We start from the raw sequence: 12,047 nt of genomic DNA on the forward strand, positions 1-12,047 counted from the left end.
ACACTGCCTATAAGTGCATAGTTAGTTAAGTTTGTTAGGTTATAAATATTAAAATTAGTGGGTACTTTTGTGCACATCAAGTTTTTGGCGCCGTTGCCGGGGAACGGCTTAGTTTTTAGCTTATTTATTTGCATTAAATTAATCGATCCTTCTTGTGAAGTAAAAAGCACAAAAAGTTAATTTTTCAGCAAACTATAATATTTTTTTTCTGTCAGTCACAGAGCCCACGACGTGGTTCCTGAAAATATTTTAGTTTTTAGTTTTTAATTTATTTTTCTATTTCAATGTTATGTTTTTTTTATTGTGTTAGAGTTACAGGAGTTCATGACCAGAAGCTCAAACACACCCTTAGTCCCACCACTTGAAGATCCCGAGTCGCAATTCACAAGAAAAAGACGCCCTTACAAGAATTGAAGTCAGCTTTTTCTAGGAAGTCGGGAAAGAAGACAGGAGAGTCAAGTTCATCCTCGAGGCACAACAGCAATCTTTAGCATTTGGATCATACGCCCGTCCAAACCAATACCAAGCCGGAATTTGAAGAACACACAAGCGAACCCGAGAACGAGCCAAGGAACGAGATGGCAGCAATTTAAGAGATGTCCATGGGAGCTTACAAGAAGCAGATCCGAGAAGATGTGGGTCCCGGTTTAGTCCAACCCGCAATACCTGCCACTGCCATATTCAAGTTGAAGGGGCACATATTGACTGCACTGAAGGACATCCCATTTTTCGGGAAAGATCATGAGGATGCTTCCCATCACTTTCAATGTCCCAAATGTGAACAGAAACACAGTCTTGCTTAGGATGCTTCCCATCACTTTCAAAGGAGCTGCTAAGGAGTGGTTAAAAGCACTTCCACCGGGTACAATTACCACTTGGGCTCAAATGCATGAGCAATTCCTAGACCAGTTTTGCCCGCCATCCAAGATAGCCAAACTCAAGAAGGCAATAGCCAACTTTGAGCAACAGCCGGGGGAGTCATTATACGAAGCATGGGAGCGGTACAAGGGCTTGCTCAGAAATTGCCCTCAGCATGATCTAAATGTGCAACAAGAGATGTCAATTTTTTATGTTGGGGTCAACGTTATGACAAGACAACTCCTTGATTCTCAAGGACCTTTGACAAAGAAAAATCCAATGGAGGTCAAGGAGCTAATTGAAGAATTCGCGAAGCACTCTCGCGAATACCACAACCCTAGGCAAGATGGAATCAAAGGCGGTGGAGGGGCCCAAACTGAAGAAATAGCAGCTATAATGGCCATGCTGAATAATTTGGATCGAAGGATAACACAAATGGACCAGTCAATACATGCCATAAGAGTGGGTTGCGAGAGATGTAGTGGTCCACACTTGACCAAGGACTGCAATGTAGATGAGTTTGGGAACGGAAAAGCTCAAGTGTGCTACTCTAGTGGAGATAAGTTTGATGAGGACTGGAGGAAACCGAAGAAGGAGTGGCCGCCATATGAAGAGTATAAGAAGCAAAAAGAAGAGAAGTATAGGCAGACAGGTCGAGGCTTTTATTAAAAGCAGCAGCCACCAGCCGAGAAGAAACCCGATCTAGAGACCATTATAATGAAGTTTATGGAAGCTTCAAAAAAGAGACATGATGCCACTGATTCTGCTATTATAGAACAACAAACTTTAATAAAGAATCAGCAAGCCTCCATCCATAACCTTGAAGTACAATTTGGTCAACTAGCCACTCTGGTTCATGAAAAATTGTCCCCGAAGAATCCCGAAGTAAAGACCCAATCTCATGTAATGGCCATCGATACTGAAGAAGATGCAATCTCTAAGTTCCTGGAGGCATTGGAAGAAGAACCACAACAGCCTGATCCAAAACCAAAAAAGTCAAAGTTCGAAAGTGAAAAGGTTGCTGAAACATGCTTCGCCACGACGTGGCACTTCTCTGGCCACGACGTGGCGCATGTCTGATCAAAAAGTCTTTGAACCCGTTCCGGTTTATAAGCCACCGTTGCCATTTCCACCCCGAGCTGCACTTAGTCTACTGGAGAAGGAGCATATAGAGTTTGTAAAGTATGTGAAGGGGATCCCGATTAATACTCCCTTTGTCGAGTCCTTATCCAAAACTACCGAGAATCAGAAATTACTGCAAGATTTGATAGACACTCGCAGGCAATTAAAGAAGCAGTCTAAGGTGGTTCTAAGTGAACAAACCTCAAAAGCCGTGTTGGGAGAGACACCAGAAAAGATGGGGATCCTGGACGCCTCACTCTTCCGTGTGAGTTTGGTAATAAAATGAAGGTTAATGCTTTAGCCGATTCTGGGGCTAGCATTAATTTGGTGCCCTTTTCATTTTATCAAAAATTAAAAATTCAGAAGATGAAGGCTACAAAAATGAAGATTCACATGGCGAATCGTTCAGTTACACAACCCCGGGGCATCGTGGAGGATATTTTGGTGAAAATTGGAAAATTTGTTTTTCCAATCAATTTTATAGTGATGGATATGAAGGAAGATCCCGATGTCCCAATTATCCTTGGTCGTCCATTGCTTAACACTGTTGTGGCTCTTGTTGATATTCGTGAGTCTAAGCTCACTTTGAGGGTTGGAGATGAACAAGAAGTTTTTGGAATACAAGATGACTTCCAAGAGGATCATGTTCAAGAAGAGGTGCTCACAATTAATGAAGACAATGAACTAGAAGAACTGGAAAAGCTTATGGAAGAAGAGATCAAAGCAGTTCATCAAGTCAAAAGAACAAAACCGAGGGCATCTGTTCCATATTTGATTGAAGTCATAGCTTACAAGAGTCCACCTTCTTGGGTGAGCAAAGAGGATGAGGAGATGACAAGTGATGAAGAGGAGGTCACTTCAAGAGTGACAAAGCCGGTGGTGAAAGAGGAGGAGGATGCTATAGAGTGTAAGGAACAAACTAAGGGCACAAAACGCAAGCTTGAAGAAGAGGGCAAAACTAAAAAAGAGAATTCAAAGAAGGCATATAAAAGGTGAGTTCAAGCTTACAAGAGGCGATTCAAGGAACAAAAGATCTTAGTGGTGGACTCTTCAGAAGATTCAACGTAGAAGGCATGGAGTCCAGCTCAAGACTCCAAGAAAAAGAAGCGCTTCTCGGGAGGCAACCCGAGCTTGGTTTGCATTTTCTTTTCTTTTATTTTTTTTTTAGTTTTTAATTAGGAAAGATATCAACTCATCATCTAATAACTGATACTTAGTAAAGAATTAGCTGTGGGGAACTTTAATTAATAAATGAAATGCAAAGTAGATAGTTAAAATGTATGATTTTTCAAAATTTAGCGATCAGGCATATGCCACGTCGTGGGTTGATTCAACCACGTCGTGGTAAAAGTGTAATCACAGGAATAGATGACAGTTTCAAAGTCCACGACGTGGCATAGCCAGCCACGACGTGGCCTTTAAAAAGTCACGGGGCGACCATTTCCTTAAAACCCTTTGACCAATAATCCCCATTCCCCATTTGCTACTGCCGCACGAACGGGAACAAGGTCCCCACAACTAAATTCTTAATTTGCTTCCAATTTCCTTGCAAGTTCTTGTCAATTAACTCTACTTGGTATGTGTTCTACCCATCAATTGTAGTTATTTATTATAATTTTAAATTTTCATGGTTAGGGTTTATGTGAATAATGAGATTCACGAAATTGGTTAAGACTAGTTGTTGATTCTAGGTTGCATGTCCCTTAAATGTCCATAGGAACAAACCCTAAGCAGTATTTTTGGTGGAAATCACAGGTAGAGTAACCGATCGATACACAGTTTGCGACTGCGGTCCACGACGTGGCGAGCCTGGCCACGTCGTGACTTCTGAACAGACAGTTTAATTTGTTTTAATATTTTATGTGTTTGTTGCTTTGGTTTGATTTTGTATGCAGAAATGGGACCACGAAGAGCTATTCCACAGGAGGAAAACCCGATTGATGTGGCGAGTATACATCCTTTATATCAGTTTCCTCAAAACATTCCCCGACCATTGTTGACTACTTATGAGAATTGGATGGGATGGTTATACAATAGGGAATTTGCGATAGCCCCAATTATCGATTGGGGATGGCTCGGTGGTGTGGGAATGGTTGTTGATTTGGAACACTATTGGTCGAAAACATACGAAGGGGATCAATTTTCTTTCACTTGTCACGGGTGGAGGAATTTGTTTGTAATTCAAGAACCCGTATACCGGGAATTATCGGTGGAGTTTTTCTCTACCGTATGCTTCGAGGAACGCACCATTGATTTTACTTACAACCGGGCACTCGTGTTTCGTTTGGGTGGTGTTTATAGGGAGTGTAGTCTTCGGGAATTCGCTTGACGGATGGGGCTTTATACCGAAGTGGAGACTCGATCTCCGTTTTTCATACCATTCTTACTTGGATGCGTTCGGGATTTTAATCCCGGTATTATGGATGTTCAGTTCTGGCGGGGTATTTATAGCCATGAGTATAATACTCGTGACTCGAGTGAGTCACAAATTCGGAATCCTGTTTTCCGATTTCTACATCGCCTGATCACTTTTTCTATAAATCACAAGCATCATGGCGATAAAGTCCCTATTCACAATTTGTTTTATCTGTGGACTCTTATTACCCTGGGGGTTTGCTGTGATTTACCGTATATGTTGGCGAGGTTCGTGGGGAAGAAAGCGGCTAATTCTAGGCCCGGGAGTCCGATTACGGGGGGGCATTTGGTTACTCGCCTTGCTAGGTCGTATCATATTTTGACCCATGATTTTGTGAGGAATCTTGCTCGATTCCCGGAAACTGATTTGACCATTCAAGTCTTGGGAGTTATGCGGGCAGTGGTGAATGTCGGGGTCGTTTTTATTATACCGCCGATAGATGAGGAGCAAGAGGAGGCGTAGCCAGGGAAGCAACCACCAGCCAGACCGCGGCGTCGGAATGTGCGAGCTAGAGGTGAGGTCGAGAGAGAGCGTGCTACTTCACAATATGTACAGGGAGTGCCCACCGACCCTTTTCAGAGTCGGGTGGGAACTTATTTGGATAATCTCCGGGGGCATGCCATTTATCATACCCAGCTTACTGAGGGTATTTATTCGCATTTGGGTGTGACCCGACCACCTTCTATGCCACCACAGTATCCTTATTTTACAACATGCGAAGAGCTTTGGCGTCCGCAGAATGACGGGGCAGGACCAAGTGGAGTGGAGGACCAAGGAGATGATGATTGATTTTCATTTCTTTTCTTTTTATTTTGTTTTGTTTTAAGTAGTTTTTTTTATGTTTGAATTTGGTTTGTAATGTAAAACTTTCTTGAACTATGATGTTACTCTTTTATTTCTTTTGGGTTGTTCCATTTTTCAGATTAACATTGGAATTCTGAGGAGCATATAAGGTTAACTTTAGAGTCGTGTTTGTCTAGTCAAGTCAAGGAAGCTTAGAGTCGTGAGTTGGAACCCACAATTCAAGATAAGTGTGGGGTACGTTAGTAGGAGAGAGGTTACAGTTGGGAATTATATTTACAAAGAAGCGTCTTAAACCATTTATACATTGGTCAAGCTACTAAGGTGCATGAAGAAATAAGGCATTTTTGTTGATGTCCAGTTTCCACGACGTGGGCTACTTTCGCCACGTCGTGGCGCTAATGAAATTTGAAGAATAAAGCAGCCTGTTGATCGCGTTTTCATCTTATATCACGACGTGGTGCTCTCTGCCACGACGTGTATCAGTTTTTCCTTTCCCACATTTCTACATACTAGCACCCACTTTGAAGAATTGAAGTTTCGAGTCATGTTCGTGGTTTATTTACATATTCACCCAGTTCTACACAGAGTTTCTATTTTTGGAGTTCCATATTAAGGATGCACATTTTGGAGATGCTCACGCCACTATCCCAGGGGAGTCTGTTCCTTTTTCTCCCTTTTCTTTAATTTTGATTTATTTTTATGCATACAATGAGGGCATTGTATGAAATAAGTGTGGGGTAGGGGTAGAAAAAGTAAATTGCTAGATAATCATAGAATTTGATAGTAAAAATTGAAAATTTGAAAATTGAAATTTTTAATAATTGAATCTAGTAATAATAATTTGAATTATAATTGCTAGTATTATGTGGGATGATCCGATGAAAGTTCAAATGTTTTGTTGAGCCAATACACGTTATAGTGCATTTGTGGCCTCCCTTATTTTAGTGAAATCATGGAACAAAAACATAACCCCGCTTGGTTTGAGGGATGCAATATGTTTAGTAGCCTAAACCTGATATGTATCCAGGAAAATTATTATCATTAACCGATAAAGGTTGAGGTTGAACGCCTTTGCTTAAGCATGTAGGTTTTGAGTGAAAAAAGAGAGGTACATGTTAAAAAGAGAGAGAGAGAGAGAGAGAGAGAGAGAGAGAGAGAGAGAGAGAGAAAGAGAATTACGAGAAAAGTTTGAAAAATTTTGGAGCAAACAAAGTGAAGATCAAAAGATCAAAATTCCAAGAAATTAAAAAGTTGAAGATACCAGAGATTAAACAACAGAGGTGGTGAATTCAAAGAAATCAAAGATCAAATGTCAAAGAAGTGAAGAATTCCAAAAGAGCTCCATAGTGGTATCATAGATTGTAATTCTAGATTATGTATGCTTAGGTTGCTCAACTAAAAATACCTTGAGGATAAGGAGGTTTTCTGCGGATGGATTCGGAGGGTTGCATAAAATGAGCATTGTTCGGAAAAAGTGGGCGAGTGTTTATGAAGATTGTGAGTATTTAAAGTATGGGGGGTACTTTAGGAAAATTTTAGACACAAATGCATGCGTTGAGGTCTTGGCATAATGGCTGAGCTAGATTCAGATTGTTCTATGTGGTGTTAGTAATTAAGAGTTAAGTTTAAATTTGCTTGAGGGCAAGCAAAGCCTAAGTGTGGGGTATTTTGATATTGCCATATTTATACCTATTTTTAGGCAATATTTAAGTACATTTTTATTAATAAGTTGATAATATGTTTATAATAATGGTACTTATGACTTTAAATTGTTATTTTCAGTCAATTAAAAGGATTTTCGAAGAAAGGGACCAAAAGTGACAATATGCAGAACATGGGAGACTTGGAAGATAAGAGAAGAATAAATCCACGAAAGATACTAAAATCACGACGTGGCTAAGTTAGCCACGACGTGGCCAGTGAATTCTAGAAGATAAAGATCGCGATTCGAAGGAATCCTTGCCCGGTACGGATAAGTTGAAGCCCACGACGTGGTCTGGATAGCCACGACGTGGCGTGGGATTTTGGAGTCTATTTAAGTGTTCCTGATCATTACGAATGAGAGGACCTTTTGGCTGAAGGAAAGAGTTCCATGAGACGATTTGGAGCGAAAGAAAGGTTCTGGAAGAAGGTTTTCAACACCAAAAAGAATAAAGGTCTATATTTTAGTTAATTAAGAACATGTTTTCTATTACTTCAAATTGTGTAGGTTTGTTAGTTGCTATGATGAGCAGCTGAATCTAGCTACTCTTGTTTAGCTAGATGAAGCTTCCAACTTATGAATAGCTCAATTTTTATGGATTAAGTTTAGATGGTAAAAATTGCTTGTGTTTGATTTGTATTACCTAGCATGCTATTGTTTGTTTCTCTAATTGATTGATTGCATGTTTTGTGTAGCTTAGTGACCATTAACTGCATGAATTTGTTTACCTAATGATTTAGTGAACATTAAATTGTTAGAGCTAGGATTGACCAATCTTAGTTACTAATTAGAGTAAAAAAGCTTAGTTGCGCTAGAGAACGCGTATTGTGACTATAATTGCGTTTATATAACAAATCTTACATAGAATATTTACATTCATAATTAGTTCTGTGTTTAATTATGTGTGAACATACATGGTTTGACATGAATTAGTTAATTATTAGTAAAGTTAGAACTAAATTACTAATACAACTAAAAACCAACTTAATAGTCTGTAATCATTAGCTAGCCATAAGGAAGAAGTGGATTCAAACTAAACAAGAGTGTGTGTTTTTACTTATTGAATTTGAATTTAAGTTCATCTGATCTTGTAAAATCAGATAAAACCCCTTTTAAACTAGTTAATAATTAGGTTAATTTAATAGTAAGTAAATTAATTAGTAACACCGTTCCCTGTGATCGACACCCAACTTACCCAAGCTATACTATAATCTGACTAGGTACACTGCCTATAAGTGCATAGTTAGTTAAGTTTGTTAGGTTATAAATATTAAAATTAGTGGGTACTTTTGTGCACATCAGATAGCTAAGAAGAGGAGCTATGAATTGTTGAAGTGGTCAAATCAAGAAGATGATTCATACTTCGGTCCAAAACAAGTCTTAGAGTCATACTCCAAGACTGTAAGTTGAGTGACATATCTTAAAGAAAGGTTTAAAACACTAGTCAAATGTAAGAGTAAAAGTATCGTACTCTTGTACATTTGGAATTGGTAAGTTGTGATGTTTTGGACAAAACAAAGACCAACTAAGACCAATTGTGTGAAGTGTTTGTCTTGATAAAGAATCCAAACTATCTCTTGAATATTTGGCAAGATAGTCTTATATGTCAAGAGGATAGTGGGAGTCTTAAAGACCCTAGAAGAATTTGAAGATCTACTCAAGAATTAAAACATGTAGTTTAACACTATCACACGATGTGAGGTTTACAACCTATCCTATTGACATATTTCTATTTCTGTGCCTATTCCAGTTAAATTTGGCTTTGCATATGAGTTAGAGTTCTCGATTGGTTGCATAACAACTTGAAAGCAATGGTAGGCCCTTGAGTTGCTAGGTGGCAAGAAATTAAGATTGAGTTCAGTCCATATGAGTTTGGATTTGTCATTATCCTTGTGTTGTGACTATGGTTTTAACAATTCACATGGATACGAACACATACACCATAAAATCTAAGGGTCATAAGGTTTCTCTCCGATTCATGAAAATGATGGTGAGGAAACACTTCCACCAAGTAGATTTGAAGCATATGGCAAAAGATCTAAACAATTGAGACTATGATTACGACATCCCTTTTCATAGTTCTGAAATTGTTTAGACACACATGCATGCTATCTAAGGAAAGGTGTATGATTTTGATAAAGTTTTTATCAAAACATCTTGTATCAGAAGTCTGAACTTTGGTAAGAAAGTCAATAAAGTATTGATTTCTAGAAGTCCAGCAGATTTCTGAGTACATGTCAAAGCTAGTGGGAGCATAAGTGTTATGCTAATAATCATCATGTTAGTGGGAGCATGATAATTATGATAAAGGTTGCAAGTTATCAATGTTAATTATTGAAAACAAAAGGTTTCAACTGGGCAAAAGTTGTTTTGCTATAATTAAGGGAGAGGAAATTATACTTCATTTCAATTCTAAAAGCTTAGATTGAGGTTTTAATAATCTTTAGTCAATGATATATTTTAATTTTGTGTTGGAATTGCTCAACATAAGAAAATTGTATATATGGGTCTATTATTTGCGTTCTAAATTGATTATGATTACGACATCCCTTTTCATAATCTGAATTATGAGAACTTGGCAAATAGAAATATTGTAGCAAAAGGACAGGTCTAGTATCATGTCTTTATGTGAGACATCATGAATCGTGTCCCATATGCTTCGGATATAGGATCGATTGCATGTGCTATAATATTCATCCTTTCTAAAATTTTCCAAATGCCTAGGGCATTAAGAAGGGAAAAGTCTAGAACTGGATATGACTAAAATGATTAAGCAATTTTCGATGACAATCTAAGGTTTACCAAAGATTGGTTGCTCAAGGACAATTGGAAGTATGGTGTTAATTTTTGGAAGGACCATATTGACATATTCTAAAAAGAGGCAACTATTGTTCAGAAGTGATAGTCAAAATGGGAATATGGGAAGGTGGAAGTTGTTCAATAAATATGTGTAAGATTAGGAAACTTAATGTTTCTCCAAGGATTTGATCTCCTTTGGAATGCTCTGTAATGTTTGTTGTCAAGTCTTTGTGACTTTTTGCAAAATTATTACAAGAGGATCAATGCATATAAGTTTAGAATCTAATAGATTTCGGTAAATGGCATGAATTTGGAATTCCTGCATTTGCGGTAAGGATTCGGGACTGTGAAATGAGAATCATTGGAGTTATGTGCAATCGATCTATTTCACAAAGTAAAGATCATAGACAAACTTAGTATGCATACTTGGAGTATGGCATAACTAACGTTTAGACAAACATAGTGTGCATACTTGGTATATGGCATGACTAGTGTTTAGAAAACATAGTGTACATGCTTGGAGCATGGGACAACTATTATTTTAATTCAAGTATAAAGTTGATAGTTTGAAACTGCAATGAATAATGTGTAATCAATATGGTGATAAATAAAGGGTGTTTTATTTATATTCATAAGTTCTGAGACCATATTGGATTCGATTATTCTTGTGTTTCACTTTGCATGTTTTGACTTCCAGAATAACTAGGTCATTCTTCCTGAATGACTAAGTTATTCAAACCGTCCACAGTCGGTCATATGTTGGAAGTAGATATGAATCAAGACTGTCATGGGTTGGCTTGTAAAGGTCTAAGATGTTGGACAAAGTGGTGCTACAACACTCATGAGTGCTCATAAGTTCTGAGTATTAGATTCAACGCACGCTCATTGGAATCACTTCATGGATCTTATCACGAGTGATCATGAGACGGTAATATCGTATATTCTTCAAACCTAGAGATATGAGTTGTTAATATGAGTTGGTTATACATTGATCGCACGAAAACACATTGGTAACTCAATGTTATAAAATCTGTGTTTGTGTATGATTCAACAAGTAGTAGAACAAGCCATATGAGTCGAAGTTTATCCATTCCTTTTACCTTCAGGATAAAAGTGATATATGTGGGCCCCTTGATGATTTAATGATGACACGTGTGAGTGCTTGGCCAAGCCAGGACTGATTTGATCTATTTAATCAGTCAGTCATCATAAATTGGAAATCAGGAAACAACAAATAGACAGAGAAAATGATTTATAATCCATGTCTCGTTCCATATGATATCTAGAATGGAGGAATATATGATCCATTATCTAATGGACAAGTCATTGACAAAGGTCAGAGTTCGACAGCGGCTTTTGAGAGCTACGATTGCCAGTTGGTTTTTGAAGTCATACTCAATAATAGTTTTACACTTATCCAAGTGGGAGACTGTTGGATTAGTGTCTAAGTCCATAACTATATTTGGTATGTACTTGACCCGACTCGGCATGGTCCATTTGGGTTGCATGGCATCATGCATTTGGATAGACTAAAATGGGAGAAATAACACTTAAGGTTTGGTAATATATTATAAGTTCTAATATATTAATAAGATTATTTAATTAGTATTGATCAATAATTAATTTAGAATTAATTAAGTGATCAAAAGGAGACTAATTAAATACATGGGTTGATTGTGTAAATCATCCATACTTGTATAGTGGGCTAATGCTCCATGGATTATCAGGTTGGGCTAAAACCCATATGATGCTCCATGGTGTTTTTGTACCCATGGATCATGGAAATGAAAGGTCATGACAATTAGGGTTTACATGGTGTAACCCTAATTGTAACACACTATATAAAGCATCTTATTCTTGTCAAAATCGCTACCATGAGAGACTATGAAGGAATGGTGAGGGCTAGCCGATTTCATGAAGTGTATCATTTCTCTCTAAGTTATTCCAAGTGCATTTGATGTTGTGTGAACCATTTGAGGTGTCACACTTGGGGCACTAGGCTCTCAAGCTTCATGGAGTCAAGCTACATCAACAAGGTATGTGTTTCTATCTAGTTTATTATCCAAGTATCAAAAAGATTGTATGCTTGTTAGGGTAATACCTAGGAATATTCATATTTTTTTTTGTATAATAGAGAAAACATAGATCCAAGGTATTTAAGGTTGCATGTACACTTAGGAGTGTTAGAATTTTCATAACCCAACACTTTTTATTTCATATTTAAGTCACATAATGGAAATCACTTTCATTCTCACACCTACAGTAATGAAAATACTCTCAATTCTCTCTCAAATATTAAGCCCAAATTTCTTCGACTTTAGGATCAAGTAAACTCTAAGAAACTAT

General features: G+C 37.9%; 1 non-coding gene across 1 annotated transcript; it reads right to left on the bottom strand.

The window, feature by feature from the left end:
* Positions 1–933: 933 nt before the first annotated feature.
* Positions 934–1,040, bottom strand: LOC145103417 (small nucleolar RNA R71). The gene has a single exon (XR_013706510.1). It is a non-coding gene; the product is annotated as a small nucleolar RNA R71 (small nucleolar RNA).
* Between the last annotated feature and the right edge of the window lie 11,007 nt (positions 1,041–12,047).

The sequence above is a fragment of the Lactuca serriola genome, chromosome 4 (assembly GCF_051521515.1).
Source record: "Lactuca serriola cultivar US96UC23 chromosome 4, Lser_US96UC23_V15, whole genome shotgun sequence".
NCBI classification, from domain to species: Eukaryota; Viridiplantae; Streptophyta; class Magnoliopsida; order Asterales; family Asteraceae; genus Lactuca; species Lactuca serriola.